Here is a 17,188-nt window from a genome sequence, read left to right on the forward strand (position 1 = left end):
AGCCTCACATAAGGAGTTAAACAACTACAAAGAGAAACCGTATCTGAAGGGGTTTCCTCTGATTGTGTTCCAAATTGGCAGTTTAATGACATTTAAACATAAACTGATGTTAGAGACTCTACATATAATAGGTCAACACAAACGTGTTTTATATATCTGTTAGAAAATTAACCATAAGGTGTAGAATATTTTTTGACAAATAGTAGGTGAATTATTACAACTGATTACAATGATTTCCACAATTAACAGATAGTTGTCCCCTGCAGGGACACACCGTGCCCCCTTTTAAACATGTATCTCCCACCAGAATAAACTGATGGCATAGGGGATTCCACTCCATTGCACTACAAATACATTTCTTGTCCAAGTCTGCAATTGTGCACCCTGTCACCTTATGTAATGTGGGTCCTAACTTGTTGTTCTCCTTGATGCCCATTGCAATTCCTTTGATGTGCTCCTTAATAACACATCTTTACCTTGATGCATGCTGAGTAATTCCAAGAGAGGCCACCAGGACTCTGCTTTCTCTGAAATCCCTACTCTGAACTCCACCCTGAAAATATTCTCACCCATAGTCTACTTGTTACCCTCCGATGCATCCTCAGTGGGTCTTCCACCCCTCCACATTTTCCCCCACTTTGAGAAATGACCAGTCGCTGCACACTGTCCACTGCCACGCATGCCAGGCCACCCCAGTGTGCCCCAGGACATTTCATCACAAGTACCTCGCCTGAAGGGTACCAAGACAACGCCATGGCCACATTGGATGGATGTTTCAAATTGCCCACCAGGCCCTCCGCTGAACTTGCCAACCTCTACACTCAAACAAACCATATGCATCCCAACCAAGCTGCTTGCATATGGCAAGTGAAGAACCCTTCCAACAAGCCTTAAACCACACAACCCTAGACCTCTGCAATCAAGTCAGATATCACAATCCTAGACAATGTATTCTACCACCAGAGGCACTCAGGTTACCTTCAGGGCATAGATGCCCCTGTGTCATGACAAGGACACCTAGAAAATACTCTCATTCAGGGTACTTCCAATTTGTATCCATCAACAAACCCCTCTTGCATGTTCCCTCTCTCCGCTCTAAACGACATCAACCCTTCTCTTACAGATCAACCAGAGTGCCTGGAGAACACACAACTGCCAGTGGTGCATTGTATACATCCCAATAAAATACATCGCAAGCGTTCTATTGTGTGTAACAATGCATGAAATATTGTTTAAATCCACTACTGCAATGACATGCTTTTAAAGTAGAGCTGCTGACTTACAAGAGGCATGCATTCAGTTTTGTGTAGTGTTTCTATCACACATTAACACATAGGATGCACGATTACTTATCTTTCTCATCCTATAATATTTACTTGCTAACAACAAAAATGCATACATCTCAAACTTGCACACCTTTATAAATTCTCTATAACATCATCATGTATTAAGGTGTGCCTATTGGACATCACTAAATGCATCCTGGATGTCATCCAAAGGGAAGCCCAGATGGTAATACACGTATCATAAACAGGCATGACGAGTACCAAGCACCCAATCTCATATTGCTGGTGCTATTTACCAAGCATTCGTGCGTGCGCATTAATATCATGTCACCAGAGACCCTTGGAAACTTTATGACACCGCCCCTCTCCCACAGAAATACACAGCAGGGGTCCTATACGTCCCGGACAATTTTTGAACGTTGATTCTCTTTCTGTAGTGTAGGGAGCATAGAATATGAAATGCTGACGTGCCATCGCAGATAGCAGGACGAATCGGAATAATACAGTGTTTTCCACAGTGTGTCCTCGCTTAAACCCGAGGAAGGCCTTGCCAGTAGAATGCATTCCCCTCCTAATCTGTCTCCTGTCGAGCTGTGGTGTCTGAGGAGAAACGGATGACTTTACCCTCCGCAGAGGTAACAAACACATTCATTATGTCAGTGGCAGCATGAGGGGCGGCGTGGAGTCCTTTCAAGGGTGCCTCTCCTGATCTCTTCTAGTCCGCCCATCTTGCCAGGGCGCCCTTTCGCTGATGAGCGCCATTGTAACCTTTGCTCGTCGCTCTCTATCATGAACTCCGCCTGCATCGATCCATCATCTTTAAATGCAATCAAACAAAAACATTTGTGTTAGCAGAAGGGAAGCCGAATGACTTGGGGGAAGTAACATGATTAAAGACACTTTTACCTCCAGGTCACCCATTTTAATTCTTCACAGTTCAGTAGAGACGAGCACATGTTTGCCACTTGAGGCTATGTACTGTCTTGTGCAAGATGAATTGGTTTCTCCACCAAGCATCACATGTATACTGCACTGTACATCGCTGTTGCTTATTCATATAATATTATATGAACATCTACCATCGGCCCTCATTTAAAGTCGGTCCTCTGACTAAATGTCAAAATCAATTGTGTCCCAAAAAAAACTTTGAAAAAGTTATACTGACTGATCGCGTATTGGAAAATATTTGATTTTGAGAAGTGATTCAGTTTTCATGCTTTGGAAGCTTTGGGCAAACGATCCTCATAAGCACACTACAATGTTAAAGACAATAGTGTCTCATAGCCTTCTAAAGTAGTGACTGCTGACTGAAACAAGCACTGGCAATGCCAACAGTTTTGACTTTTGTGTACGAATGGGGAATTCATTTGTCAGGCACTGCCGCAGTGGTGATAATTAGCCATCGATTGTAGCAGCTGCAAAATGTTCCTGGTCTGGCAAACTGTAGGCTTTGCCAATACTTGTTTTAAACAGGACTTTGGTGATGGACGTACATAGTGCTTATACATTGTGTGGCTGAAGGCAGACCTGGTTAAGACATTTCTATTACACCAGTAACGCATTTACAACTCCTATTAAGTTATTACAGCTGAGAAAACTGTTTTAGAAAAAAACGCTGGCAGGCACTTTGAGCCCCAAGGTTGATCGTAAGGCTGGTAAAGTTAGTTCAAAGAGATCCCAGAAGGATGTGTTTCAGATGGGAGGGACCATAAGTGGGTGAGAATGGTCATAGGGATTAGCATGGCCAGAGGTATTCAATGGATGGGTGAGTAACCAAACAACACCCGCAAACTCTGTGTCCATGATTGTATGCCATTTCTTCCTGGCTGTACTCTAATGTGATGTGAAGTGCCACTTACAAGCCACCACTAAAAAGTCAAGGGCACCACCATTTGTACATCCTGCTGCTTACAGAATGTACTCAATAATAAAAAATAAAAATACATTGTTTAATGATGTTGAAATTCGTGTTGGCATTAAAAGGAGAGGCAGGTCTTACACCTGAAACAGATCTTGTGAATAATGATTTGGTCTCATGTAATTGTTTTGGGCCAGGCATAAGATACTTCACACCTGCTCAGCTTGCGGAGCTCAAATGGTTAGTGCAGAGTTGTGCAGCGCTCTAGAATGGGTTGATCACAGAGCTGATCATGGTAAAATATAGGGGACCCTGCTGCCGGTGAATTGGTTCTTGGGAGATGGTGCCCTTCTGTCTCGAAAATGGTTTGCACAGGGTTGGGTACAAACTTTGTTCTCACTGGCGCTGAGTCTTTAAAGAGTTTAGCTGGATAATGTTATCAGATTCTGAAAGAATTTCCGAGGAGTCGTGTTGCTTAGTATTGTGGTGATTTTATTACACAGTTCAGCTGACAGGTGTTTAGACCCTTGCTGTGTCTTTTTCAAGGCAGCAGCATTTCTATGGATTTTGTGTAATTGTGCACAATTTTATTAAGAATGCACCTGAGTAGTGATGCCCAAGGAAAGTGTTTTGGAGAGACCATTAGTAAGTAGTGTCAATTTGGTTTATAAAGTGACAATTGTGTATAAATACATGATTGTGGAGATTGTGTGGAGTCATTTACAGCGTTACACCAATATTAATAACACAATCACGTGTTGGTGACCAATGTGAAGTACACCGTATACATCATGGGTCATTGATCACAAAAAACAGACATTCGGAGTGTGTCACATGGTTATTTGTACATATATAAAGATGCCAGTTTATGAGATACAATTCAAGTTAACCTACGAGTTGTACCAAGGAAAAGCAGAACAGGAATATAGGAGAAGTGGTGTGAGTTACTTTCGGTATGTAACCTGGCCATGCTGGGCAATATGTGCTGTGTTCTCAAGTGTGTGTATCAGGTTCTTACCGTGTATTTAGGAGTAAGCAAACATCAAAGTGGTGAGCACTGGATTAGTAGCTCATGATGGTTAAAGAACCTGTAGGGAGAGAGAGAGCATGCATAAAAGGTTAGAGGCCATAATGTGCCTAAGATGGCGGCGACATGTAGTATGCCCATGCCATAGGTAATACTGCTGCTGAGCTGTGGAGGGTTGGGGGCCCCAAGGCCATGTGGTATACAAGGAAGTGAGACAATTGGCCGATATTAGGAAAGGAGTTAAAAGTGTGACCATGTCTGATGCATAGTTTGGTGCTAAAGGAGCAGTAAACCATGGTTGTTGTATGTCCAACATATATGTGGGAAGAATGTAGTAGTCTAACTCTTCAAGTCCAAATGTTTTGTGTATGTCATCATCTGTGTTTGTAAGTCAATGTACATGGGGGTGGGGGGCTGCACCATCAGGGAACTAAGGATAAGAATCTGTGAAGATCTCACACTATTAAACTCCCAGGATGCAAGATACGCACCGGCTGCACACTGGTAAGACAGGCACCAACTAGAAAACAAAAGAAACATCCAATTAATCGGTCTGGAAACAGTCCAATGTTACACAAGAGGAGGAGACCACGAGTTAAGATTGTGTCAAAGAGAAGCCAGACTGAGATGCAAATACAGATATGTTAGTAATCGCTTGAATAATGAACATGAACTTAATGTTTTCCTGTGAAATACCATTATTTTCAGGCACAGCCAGCTTCCCTAATATACTAGACAAACCACTTGTCTGCACACCAGCCAAGGATGATACCCAACCTATCTTCCCCTGCCACACCTAGACCATGTCAAACCTTGCCTCACACATGCCCTACAACATTGCCCACACAAACACATTGTGGCTCTGACACCTACTCACATGCGCCACCCCTTGCCACACTATGCCTCACCAATACATATCATTATGCCTTTCTAGAACTTGGCCTTACACTACGCCACCTATAGATGCCTCTAACCACCATTCCCTATCAACCATTAATTGTCCAACATAACGTGGTCTATAAGGCCGACCACTCCTCAGCCCCTCCAATACGGCGGTCATATAACTACCCCTTATTATTATTTCCTAGTAATTCAAATTCCTCTGAGACCCGGGTTGACACCTGCCTCTCTCTCTCTCTCTATATATATATATATACACCCTTTCCACATACACATAATTTCCAATCATTGTTATATTTCTAAAATAATCACATTACGAGGCAGACACTGCCTCTAGCATGATGCCGTACTTTCCTATACTCACAACTACAGCATATTAGACTAGGTCCAATCAGCTTCACCCACAAGGTTAATCAATCACATGATCATCTGTGACAACCACCAGCGTCAGCACAAAAGCATAATAAAATGCCATTCCCAAGATGGCGGCCAGCACCGAAAGATCACCAAGTCCGCTAATCTTGTTGCAGAGGCCTCACAGGCCTCCAGCTAAGCCTAAGCCAGTCAAATACTTGTCCTTTAACAATCAGCCCCTAACAACCACCTAACATAATGCTCTCGCTATCACAGCACTTGTGGGTATTCCAAACCGCTACTCTGTGTTTTTTGTGGTCATTGCTTGTTCAATCTGTAAACATGACCACCCACCCCATCCAGGCAAGACTCCCTAACTACTTACGGTTGCACTACTCATTTGGTCCTAAACTCACCAATGCTTGGCCATAGTTTTCAAAATACATGGACCTTTTACAAATACATGGACCAACCAGCTCATTAAACATTCACTTATAATAATGTAAAGTAATTTAACCCCCCAACAGGTACCAGCGTGGAATGGTTCAAGAACCGCCTTTATGCCCACAGATACATGAGGCACTTTACCTATTACAAACGGGCACCTCCTGCCTCGGAATCAATTCTTCAGACGCCAGCCCCATGCTTCAACATCTGACGCAGGAACCACCCTCCACTCCTTTAATAAAAATGGTAAATCAACCTAACCAACATTGCGCACCAGTGCAATAACCAACAGCCTTACCGATGCAGAGATAAACTACCACATTTACTGCTCCTTTAGCACACACCTTAAGGCCACTTCTCTCACTTCCTGGTATACCACATGCCCCCGAGACCCACCAAACCCTACACAGCTCAGCAGCAGTATTACCTATGGCATGGGCATACTACATGTCAACACCAAATCGGGCACATGATGGCCCCTAAATCTGTATGCATGTTCTCACCCTACAGGTTCTTTAATCTCCATGCGCTAGTAATCCAGAGTTCTCCACGTTGATGTTTGCTTTCTCCTTAATACATGGTAAGAGCCCCGTCCGCACAAAGAGAGAAACAAAGCACATATACCCCAGCATGGCCAGGTTACATACCGAAAGTAACTAAGACAACTTCTCTTTTATTCCCATTCTGCTTTTCCCCAGTGCAACTCGTTGGTTCACTTGAATTGCATCTCATAAACTGGCTTCTTGATATATGTACAAATAACCATGTGAGACACTACAAACTTTTGATTTATGTGCTTGAAAAACAAAATATGTATATAGTGTACGTAACATTGGTCACACGCACGTGATTGTGATGTTAATATTGATGTAACGCTGCAAATCACTCCACACAATCACCACAATTGTGTACTTAGAAACAATAGTCACTTAATAAACCAAATTGACACTACTTCCTGATGCTCTCTTCAAAATACTTACCATGGGCGTCATTCTTAATAAACATGTAAACAATTAAACAATATCCATACAAATGCCACAGCCTTGAAAAAGGCCCAGCAAGGATCGAAACACATGCCAGCTAAACTGTAATAAAATCACCATGATACTAAGCGACAATACTGCACTGAAATTCTTTTAGAATCGGATAAGATTATCCAGCTAATCTCTTTACTGACTCAGCACCAGTGTGACAAAGGTTCTTACCCAACAATGCCTCAACTTGGCAGTGTATTGGTGCACATGTAAGCCCTGTGTTCATTTAATTGTCAACGTTTCCCAAAATGTCATACTGTGTAAGAAGTATAATTTTCCAGTTGACTAATTGCCCTTAATCTTAAAGTTTTCCATTCTTAAAGTTATTGCCTACTTTCCAAAACAGTACTGTTGTGGCTCCCTGCAGGGTGGTGTTGCTGCTAGAAGGTAATCGGTTGCCCTAGATCTGGTCCTGTCTTTAGATAGTGGTATAAGAGCATGGGATGCTGCTTGGCGCATGCGTTTGAAAACAATAGTACTCGATCAATCTCTGAGAATGAGCAGATTGGAGACGCTTGGTTTGTACACCAGGGGCTATACCATATTTTCCTAAAACGTAACGGACTAAATATAACAGAACAGTAGGTTTTCGTGCTGTCTACTTATTTGTTTTATTTATCACCCACAAGACAAATATATAATATTTCCAGGATATCCTGAGATTGTTCTGCTAATTAAATGGTCTGCTTCCTCATGTGTTGTATGCATATGCAGAAAAACTGCATGCATTGTTTTCCCAAATACCATGCCATGAGTTCATGCCCAGAAACGAGTGTAACAATGTATGTGGCACATGCAACACAGTAAGGTCTACTGATTGTGGGCATCAAGAGTCTCCTTCAATACAAGTTGTTGCAATCATTTGGGACAAATAATACATATAGATTCAGTCAGTTTCAATACATTTTTTTAAGACCATTTCTTTTGAGATGAGCCCATATGTGTGGTTGCAGCCCATTAAAAATAGACCTTAAGTTTGAAGTGTTGTGCTCAAAGTGCTTCTTTGATGTGTGCGTAAAGACAAAGCTCTCCAGATGCATACATTTATATACGATACAAATGGTCACTCAGCACTCTCTCACACTGCAGAGATCACTGACATTACCTCATACAACAACCTTGATGCCCTGTTCATCACTGAAACATGGCTTACTGCATCCTCCCCTCCTGTTTTATATGTCCTCCCACCCAAAGGCATCTTCACCCAACATTCTGACTGGCCAGTAAGGGCAGGAGGCTACTGGTGATCATCCATAGGATCGATTGACTGTGCTCCATCATCCCCTCTCCCAGAACAAACTTGTTTAAACCACTCACCTGCTGCGGGGACCATCCATCGCACAAGGAACCCATCACCTTCCACATCATCTACAGATCACCTCACAGGGGTGACTCTTTCATTGCAGATATCTGGCACATTCTAACATTGTCTTTCTCAATGATTTTAACACCTCAGAATCCCAGGCTAACAATCACAATTGAAGCATGCTTTGAAGTGACCACTTCCATGGACCTTAAGCAAATTGTACTCTGCCACATGCACAACAAAGGAAACACCCTACAATTAGTCTTCATATCCCATCCATGCATTACCTGTGCACACTCTATCCCACTTGACTGGCCTCACCATCCCATAATCAGTCATCCGCTCGATGGCAGCCTACAAAGGTAGGCTAAACGCCCCCTCTCTCAACACTGCTCATTCTAAACTTTTCCGGTCTATGAGCTCCAAGAAACATATTCAGACTTCTCCATCACAGGGAATGCGGTGAACCTCCTGGAATTATTCAGCAACTCTGCTATCAAACTGGTGGACACTCATGCCACCCTAAAATCCAGATAGGCTAAGACCAAACCATCCACCCCATGATACACCCCCAAACTAGCCTCCAACAAATGCTTAATCAGAGCCCTAGAGAAACGTTGGCACATACATCATAACCTGGGAGACCTCACCACCCTCAAATCTCTATTTGCAAACTGTAGGATTCTGATTAGCGAGGCCAAAGCTGCTTACTACTCCACCACCATTGTGGCAGCCTCTAATAGGATCAAAGACCTCTTTGAAGTAGTAAAACATTGTACCCAAACCTCACCCTACCCCGAGGTTCCAGCAACCCAGGAAAAATGCAGCAGAAGCAACACATTTTCTATTGAAAAAATAGACAAGATTTGAGAGACCATCGAAACAAAATCTCAGAGCATTTGCATCCCCTGCACCTCAGCATGCACAGTGCCCACCTGGACTGAATTCTCTCCTCTCTCTCCCTCCGATCTGCTACAAATGATTTTCTCTCTCATACCTGCTTCTTACTATGATGATATAATATCGACCTCCATCATTAAATAATTGACGGGTTCCACACCCTCAATGCGGTCCTCACAGATGGGTCATTCCCAGACACCCTCAAGACTGGTCTCATACGACCACTTAAAAAAAAAAAACTCGATCCAGATGACCTGGTCAACAACAGGTCCATTATGAACCTCCCGTTTATTGGCAACATCCTGGAAAAAGTAGTTGCTTCACAACAGCTTGCCAGAATTGAGCAACTCCACCTCCTTAATGACTATCAGTCAGAGTTCCGCCCCAAGTATAGCATTGAGACAGCCACATCCATGTGGTGGATGATTTGCTCCAAATCATGGATAAGGCAAATCATGCCTCCTCATCCTCCTTGACCTCTCAGCTCCATTTCACACCGTCAACCACTGCATCACACTCTCCCTCATTGCTGACAGGATGGGATTCTTTGGCACTGTCCTGTATTGGTTTACCTCCTACCTCTCGGACAGATACCAGGCTGTCCAGATGAACCTGTTGCATTCTAACTGAATCCTGGTCTCCTGCAGTGTCCCCCAAGATCCCTATATGGCCATCCAACATTATACCGACGATACTCAGTTGTACTTGAGAGTAAACAGTGCGCATGTCTTAATTCATCTATGCAATTATCTAGCCATCATCCAGACCTGGATGTCGACCGCCTACCTTATAGTAAACCCATACAAGACTGTATTCATCCTCACCGGTCCGCCCACTAAAAAAAAACTATTCCAGCAATGGCTCAACTCCACAACTCTCAGATTCAGCAAAATCCTTACGCTTCACCATTGACAGCAGCGTGTCCTTCCAAAAACACATAGCCAAGAAGGCCCAAATAGCCTAGCTCAGAATCTCTACCCTTCTAAAAAATCAAACTCTTCATCTTGCTACAAGACTTCCAGCTAGTAGTGCAGGCTGTGGTGGTCTCACACATCGATGGGGAAATGTTCTCCTCACTGGGCCCTAGCTGTTTTCACCAGTAAGAGCAGTCCACCATGCTGCAGCATGTCTTATTATGGGAGTACAAAATTTTGACTGAATCCACTAAAACTACCTTGATATGATATGATAGTTTATTTATATAGCGCCTATACACAATGGCTTTCAAAGTGCTTCAAGGCAAGGGAGGGAACAAGGGAAAATAATATAGGGGTCATTATGAGTTTGGAGGTAGCCATGATGCTATTAGCGCCATGGCTGCCTCCAAACTCATGTCCGGGTCTGGGTTCTTTGAATGGGGACTTACCGGGTCATTCCAACCTTGGAGGACCCAGTAAGTCCCCATTCAAAATACCCATCCCCATTCCGATTCGAGCCCCTATAGGGCTTAATGGGAATGGGGAGGGAGCTAATAACGGGCCCGTTATTAGCTCCCTGGTCCCCTTGCGGGACCCGCAAAGGACGTCTGTTCTGACCAGACATTGTGAGCGGGTACCGCGAGGGAACCTCGTAATGCAATGGTAAGGGGTTAACGGCACCGGCATCCTTACCGGTGCCTTTAACACCTTACCGTTGCACTCGTAATGACCCCCAATGACATTCTTACAGGCCATGAACAGTAACAATGTGAAATTAACTATCATACTAAGACTGACATCATTTCAGATAGTGCAAGAGCTAAGACATAGATAAGGAAGGGAGGGGGAAGAATGGGAAGGAAAGAGAACCAGACAGGCAACTACCACACCTGGCCTGCTGACATTTCTGTTAGAGCCAGAGAAAACAAAAGGTGAGGGAGAGGGGTGCAGAAAGGGAAGGGAGAAACGAAACAAGCGACTATCGTACTAGGTCTGACAACATTTCAGATAGTGCTGGGGGGGACAAGAAAGGGGAGGGGCGAGGAGACATACAAGGTTGCTATTATACTAGGTCCAGGAACACTTCTGATAGAGTAAGTGCATAGAAATAAGTAAGTGAAGGAGGGGAGGTGGTAGGAAAAGGGGGAAAGGGAGAGGAGGAGAGAACAGAGATTAAGGATGGGAGAGCAAATACAATTGCAGAAGTCAGTAATAACACATAATGAGCATGCCAGGATACATGATGAAGATGGGAACAGCATTATTCAGGGCCACCATGAGTACAGGATGCAAAGGAGGTTCAGCATGAGAGTTGAGAAAGGGTGACACACTGTGAATCAATGAAGTCCATAAACGTCAAAGCCATCATTGGCCACAAGACGTATCAGGACAGACCCCTGCAGAAGTAGGCTGGTGGGGGGGGGGGGGGTAGGGAGAGCAGGGTAGAAGAATCAAGAAAAACAGGCAACACATGTGAGCGAGAAGGGAGTTGGGCACAGGGGAGCATCACAGGGGGACCAGAGGGTTGGGGATGACCTGTGGGGACAGAAGGAGTAAACACATGTTGATACATGCTTACCTGCTGTCTGAGCAGTGGGTTGGGCACTGGATCCTCCTGGGCTCAACTAGAGTAATAGAGAGTGGGTACTGTTTGCTAGTACAATATAAAAATAACTTTCAAATGAAAACGTAGTTATGCATTTTCCAGAATGATTTATATATTGAAATCATAATTCCACCTTCAATTGAAGTTTTGATTAACAGATTAAACATGATGATTAAGAGAATATACATGTCTGACAATATAGATTTTATATTGTGCAAATGAGCAACATAATCAGTGGCACTTTTAGCACCCACCTCCCCCTCCCATGTCATCCAGCCTACTCTACCCATACCCGTCCACAACCACTCATGAACTGGCTCTTGTACTGAGAGCTGCCGCAGCTTCCTGTGCCAAGGCTGACTCATTTGCACTCCAGTCAGTCAAAAAAACGGTCCCCCTCACCTGCTCCTATCTCTCTTCCCTAATCAACCTTTCCCTCTTTCTGGGAAATGTTCCCTCATTCTACAAGATAGCAATTGTCCTTCGAATCATAAAAAAAATCCCTCTGCTGACCGCGACAATCCTAATAATTATCGCCCCATATCTCTCCTCTTTTACTAATCAAATATCCTTGACCAACGTATTGCCAACATGATTTCCTGTCAACTTCACCTCAGTGATCTTTGCGACTCCTTCCAATCCATGTTTCACAATCATCTTTTTTAACTGAATTAGCCCTCAAGCATGTAGCTAACCTGTTCACCCTACCTCAGGCTATCCTCCATACTCACCCTTATTGACATCTTGGCTGTTTACATCCTATCTAAAATCAAAGGTCTTTCTTAATCTCATGCAACGTTAACAACGTTGACCAAACCCTGTCACCGGTAGTCTTCCATCCAGGCTCCTTCTTGGGCCCCCTTGTATTCACCCTTTACGCCTCTAACCTGGGAAATTCATCCCCTCCTTTGGTTTCTCCTTTCACTTATTTGTTGGTGATGTGCAAATCTTCCTCTCCCTCTATCTGTGCTACAGAACCCTCTGTCCTCATTTCTGACAACCTATCTGCTATATTTCACTGTATGGCACTTAGTTATATTACGCAAAATCATCTATTTTCCTGCCTTCCATGCATCACCTAGATGCTTCCTGCAAGCACCATTGGTGTTCTGTTTTATAGTAATCTTAAGAGCTACACTTTATCACTTAACCCTCGAAAGCAGTCCAAATTCAATTGTTGAATATTGGGAAGATCTGCACCCTTCTCACACCACTACAAACACCCCGTATTCATACACTGGGAGTCAGTCATCTTAACGATTGTTCCATGTTCTTTCCAGGGCTCAAATTGTTCTCCTTCTCTCTGCTTCACAAAGGTCTAAACTTTGCAACATGCAATTTCTAAAATCTCTTTGGCTCTTACCCCACCTTCCAATATGCCTTCAGGCCTAATGCCTATCTATGAAATACTAATCCCGCTTCAACTTCCTCTGATTGGTATTCAAATCTCTGCAAGGACTTGCATCACCATACCTTGCAGAACCCTTCTCCAGATAGAGTCCCTTACAAGCCCCCTCCACTCTTACACTGTCAGTAATCTCTCTAAGTCTGTCTTCCCTCGCTTCCGCTCCTTCTCTCACCTTGCCCCGTTCACCTTCCTGCTCACAATGAAAGTTTAACTATGAATTACTCATTCAAATCTTATTTTAAGCTTAATCTTCCCCCCCACAATGAGGCTCCCTCTACCAGCTCACAGGTCACCATCGCACATAGCCTATTGGCACCCTACTATATTCTCTTTTGCAAAATACTACTCTTTTTCTTGTTGAACTATTGTTGTATGACCAAGTGTCTGACAACTCCATTCTAAGTTCCTCGTGGTGCCTAATGTTGTTGTATTGTTTTTGATTTACTTTCTGATTTTATTGTTACATTTGTGAAATTGGCCTGACACATACTGAGCCGCAGAGGAAGAACTACAATAACAGCAGGTTTCCCCCACTGTCATCTCAGGCTACAGCCATCTTTGGTGTCTACTGCCAATAGACAATGCTTACCCCTTCCTACAAACACAGCGTTTAGGATTGAATAGCCAGGGGGATCAACACATGGTGATTCCACAGTGCAAAGTGCACTGATGTTTCCAACTGATAGAAGGTTAGCGCATTATCATGCTGCCTGTGTAATAGAAAAAAAGTAATTCCAATTGTTATGCTCATTGAAGCATAGACTAGAGCACGGGGACAGGGAGAACCATGTATGCAATTGCTAGGACAGCTATCATTTTCTATTGCCTCTATGTTTGCATGTGGGCCTGTATTGAGAACCTATAAGAATTGTAAGCAGTGACGTGATAATAATGAATGTACATAGCGCTTTTATCCAACACATAGCACCTATTTACATACACTATGTGTAATTGTGTATTTAGAACACGCTTAATACCCAGAGGTTTCCAAGCACGGAGCCGGGGATTGAACCTCAGTTGCTCCACGTTGTCTTGCTTCTTTCCGTGAGCTATCCTCCCGGCCTATTACCCAATCGAAATTGGTACTCACTTTATCAACCTCAGAAGTGTGAAAAGCTAAGTCAACCTTACCGGGATGTTAACCTGCAACCTGCTGATCAATCACCACAACAAGCACTTAACCCACTGAGCCATTTTACCAGCTACATAGAGGAACCATAGCAGAGCAGCTGTAAACTGGTTCAGACTTCTGATTGCAGAAGAATGATGTGTCACCTTTGAGAGGTGATATGTGCAAATATAAGTAAATGTTTTCCCTACTGCGCCATGTCTACAGTTATATGAATTTTGGCCAATCTGATTTCTCATGTATTTTTTCATTGTACTTTGAATTTTACAATGAGCCAAACAAAATACACACAGTATGTGAATCTTCTATGCATGGTTGATGTTGCTGTGTGCCACATTATAGATATGTGAGGGTGCATACTCTATAAATGCACCTCATTCCATTTTTAGGGATGAGACAAAATGTAAGTGTCTACCATATGATTAGAACTGTAAACAAATAAAATAGTTATTTCATACGATTGGATCAGTTTTGCATTCACACCTATTAGTATGTATGCTATTTTTGATTAAGGTATTATAATGCCCTGATGAAGACGTGTTCTAGAATATCCTGGAATCCCATAGGATCCGTTTGGAAGCCACTTGCTATTAATTAGGCAATGGTAGATGTATATCTGTTGCCTACTGAAAAAAATTGAGACTTATCATAATAAGATATAAAGAATATTAGTTTTTTTAGTTTGATTAATAGCAATTAATTATTGCATGTTTTTTTATAACAGTATTTATGTATTTTATACTGTAAAAAATGTGTTATGAATTTTGGTTGTATGCTTTGATACATTTGTTTATGTGGCTAGCATTGTAAAAAGGGTGTGTATTATAAATTAGTTCCAGGTGCGCCACAAAAAGAAAGAAATCTTCCCACCGATTGGTGTGTTTCTGAGCTTTACCGGTATTCCAGCTCACGTTGCTGCGTGGCCCTCAAGCCGGCCTTCCGTTTTTCTTATTTCTTCCTCAGGCCCACATGGAAAAAGAGAAGGGACTAGATGTAGTCCCTTCTCCCTTTCCATGGTGGCCATTTTCTTTGTTTACTATGGCCGCCACGGAAAGGGAGAACAGACTACGTTTCCCAGTCCATGGCATCCATTATTTTTTATTTATTTTTTGGCTAAAAAAAAAACGCGACCTGTCTCGCAGTCGAAAACAACCCTCCCATTAGTACCCCAGTCTAACAGGCCGGGGTACTAATGGCGTTAAGCCTCTTGCCACAAGGGCGTTACCACATCAGTTAATGCCCTCGGGCTGTAACTATGGGTCCTGGTGGCATTACCTGACGTGGTAAAGCCCTCGCGGCTCGGGGCTTACTGCCTAAATGCACTTGTTTGTTGTGTTGAATACTGAAAGGTGCAACAATATTGGTTGTTTTAATCAAAGGTGTATTGATGTGTATTCATATCGAATCATTCAATAAAACATTTCTTTAATGGTTCATTTGATTATTATTCCTAGCTGTTGTGGATTATAGCACACCCTCCATACCTGTGGCAGTAATAGCTCACAATTCCATTTCAACATGGGGGTACAGTCTGTGATACAGTAAGAATTTCAATAGAATGTGAGAAATATATGGTATGATATGATATGATATGGCATTTATAACGCGCCTACGCACAAGTCTTTCAAGTCATATAGTCAATATCATTGCAAGTCATCCACCCTGAGACAATACATCAACCGACGAATTAAGGATGACATGAAGTCTGGCTGTAAGAAAAGATAACGAGGTTGAACATTTTCAAACAGGGCCAAACCCATCTGTAATAACAATGTGATCCATGGATTCATATATGATACTCTCCATAGTGAAATAAAAAAGAAAATATATGCTCCTTTTTTAAAAAGTTAGTTTTCAGCTTTCTTCAGAAATAACCCATTTCTATAAAGCACATTACACACATAAAACAAAGAAGGAATACATGTACATACAAGGAAATACAAAATAAATACATTGCCATGCCTGTCCAACTAAGTTACACACGTTGATCTACAGCACCACCAGTTCAAATAATTTGAATTCTGCGCTATCTGATGTACAATGCACCTTTTCCATTATTCTTATCCGCAAATATTCAAAGTGTCTAGCCTGCTTAATTGGAGGTCCATTAAATTCACATTTCGCTTTAATGGGTTTACAATGATGACAGGACATACGCACTTTTTTCTCTAAATTCCGAGTGAGTTGGCGGTCAATACTCAATGGGTTTAAGAATCCCAATTGTCTCTTGATGCCACCGATTTAGAACTAAGTGCCACGTCGCCTACCTATAAACGAACTCCAATTGTCTTGCCTCGGCCGTAGTTACATCACTTACTGTGCAATCAATTAGAATGCCTGGATCATTGATAAACAGCACGAACAATAATGGTCCTTTGAGTGAGTTGGCTTGTTTCGGATGCCGCATATGTTTCTATGCACTATTTCTATCATGCAATAATACATTTTATTGAAAAGAAACAAAAGAACGTGAAAACATTCAGTAACATGCCACCTTCGCATTATGGTAAATTACATGTAGTATTTTTTCTACAGACAGTCACATAGTCTGCAGGAATATTCAATACCCTTTTTTAATAATATACATTCCTTGGGGTGGAGGGGAACACATTGGGCCATGCCCTATAAAATATAAATACATCTTTTGAATAGAAGCCAATAATTATATATATTTGTTCACTTTCTTTCTTTTATTTGATTGATTCCATTAATTTAAGGGGGGCAGCGGATGAACGTTCTCAAACCCAAGCCCCACATCCTGATTCCCCCGAATGCCTCTGATTTCAGCTCTGTGCTTACTTAATGTTCCTACGGTGATTTACTAGTTCTGTGCTTGGAAAAGCCTCTCTTGTGTATGTCTTGCTCGTGCTAGTAAACCTGCTATAGAAATGAAGAAAAAAGCTGTGAATGTAGAAATGATTTTGTTTTCTCCATCTCTATCGTGAGCAAGCCAGCTCAGTCAGGAATGAGACAGAACGGGTTTCAATGTTCAGTGTAGGGGGTGTCTCTTGCTAGA

At 42.5% G+C, this 17,188-nt stretch overlaps 1 protein-coding gene across 3 annotated transcripts in view; it reads left to right on the top strand.

The window, feature by feature from the left end:
- Positions 1-17,188, top strand: part of SGCZ (sarcoglycan zeta) — a 6,780,780-nt gene that overhangs the window by 3,623,539 nt on the left and 3,140,053 nt on the right. The gene's annotated exons all lie outside the window — the stretch shown is intronic.

Source organism: Ambystoma mexicanum, chromosome 6q (genome assembly GCF_040938575.1).
Source record: "Ambystoma mexicanum isolate Mex_15411 chromosome 6q, UKY_AmexF1_1, whole genome shotgun sequence".
Lineage (NCBI taxonomy): Eukaryota > Metazoa > Chordata > Amphibia > Caudata > Ambystomatidae > Ambystoma > Ambystoma mexicanum.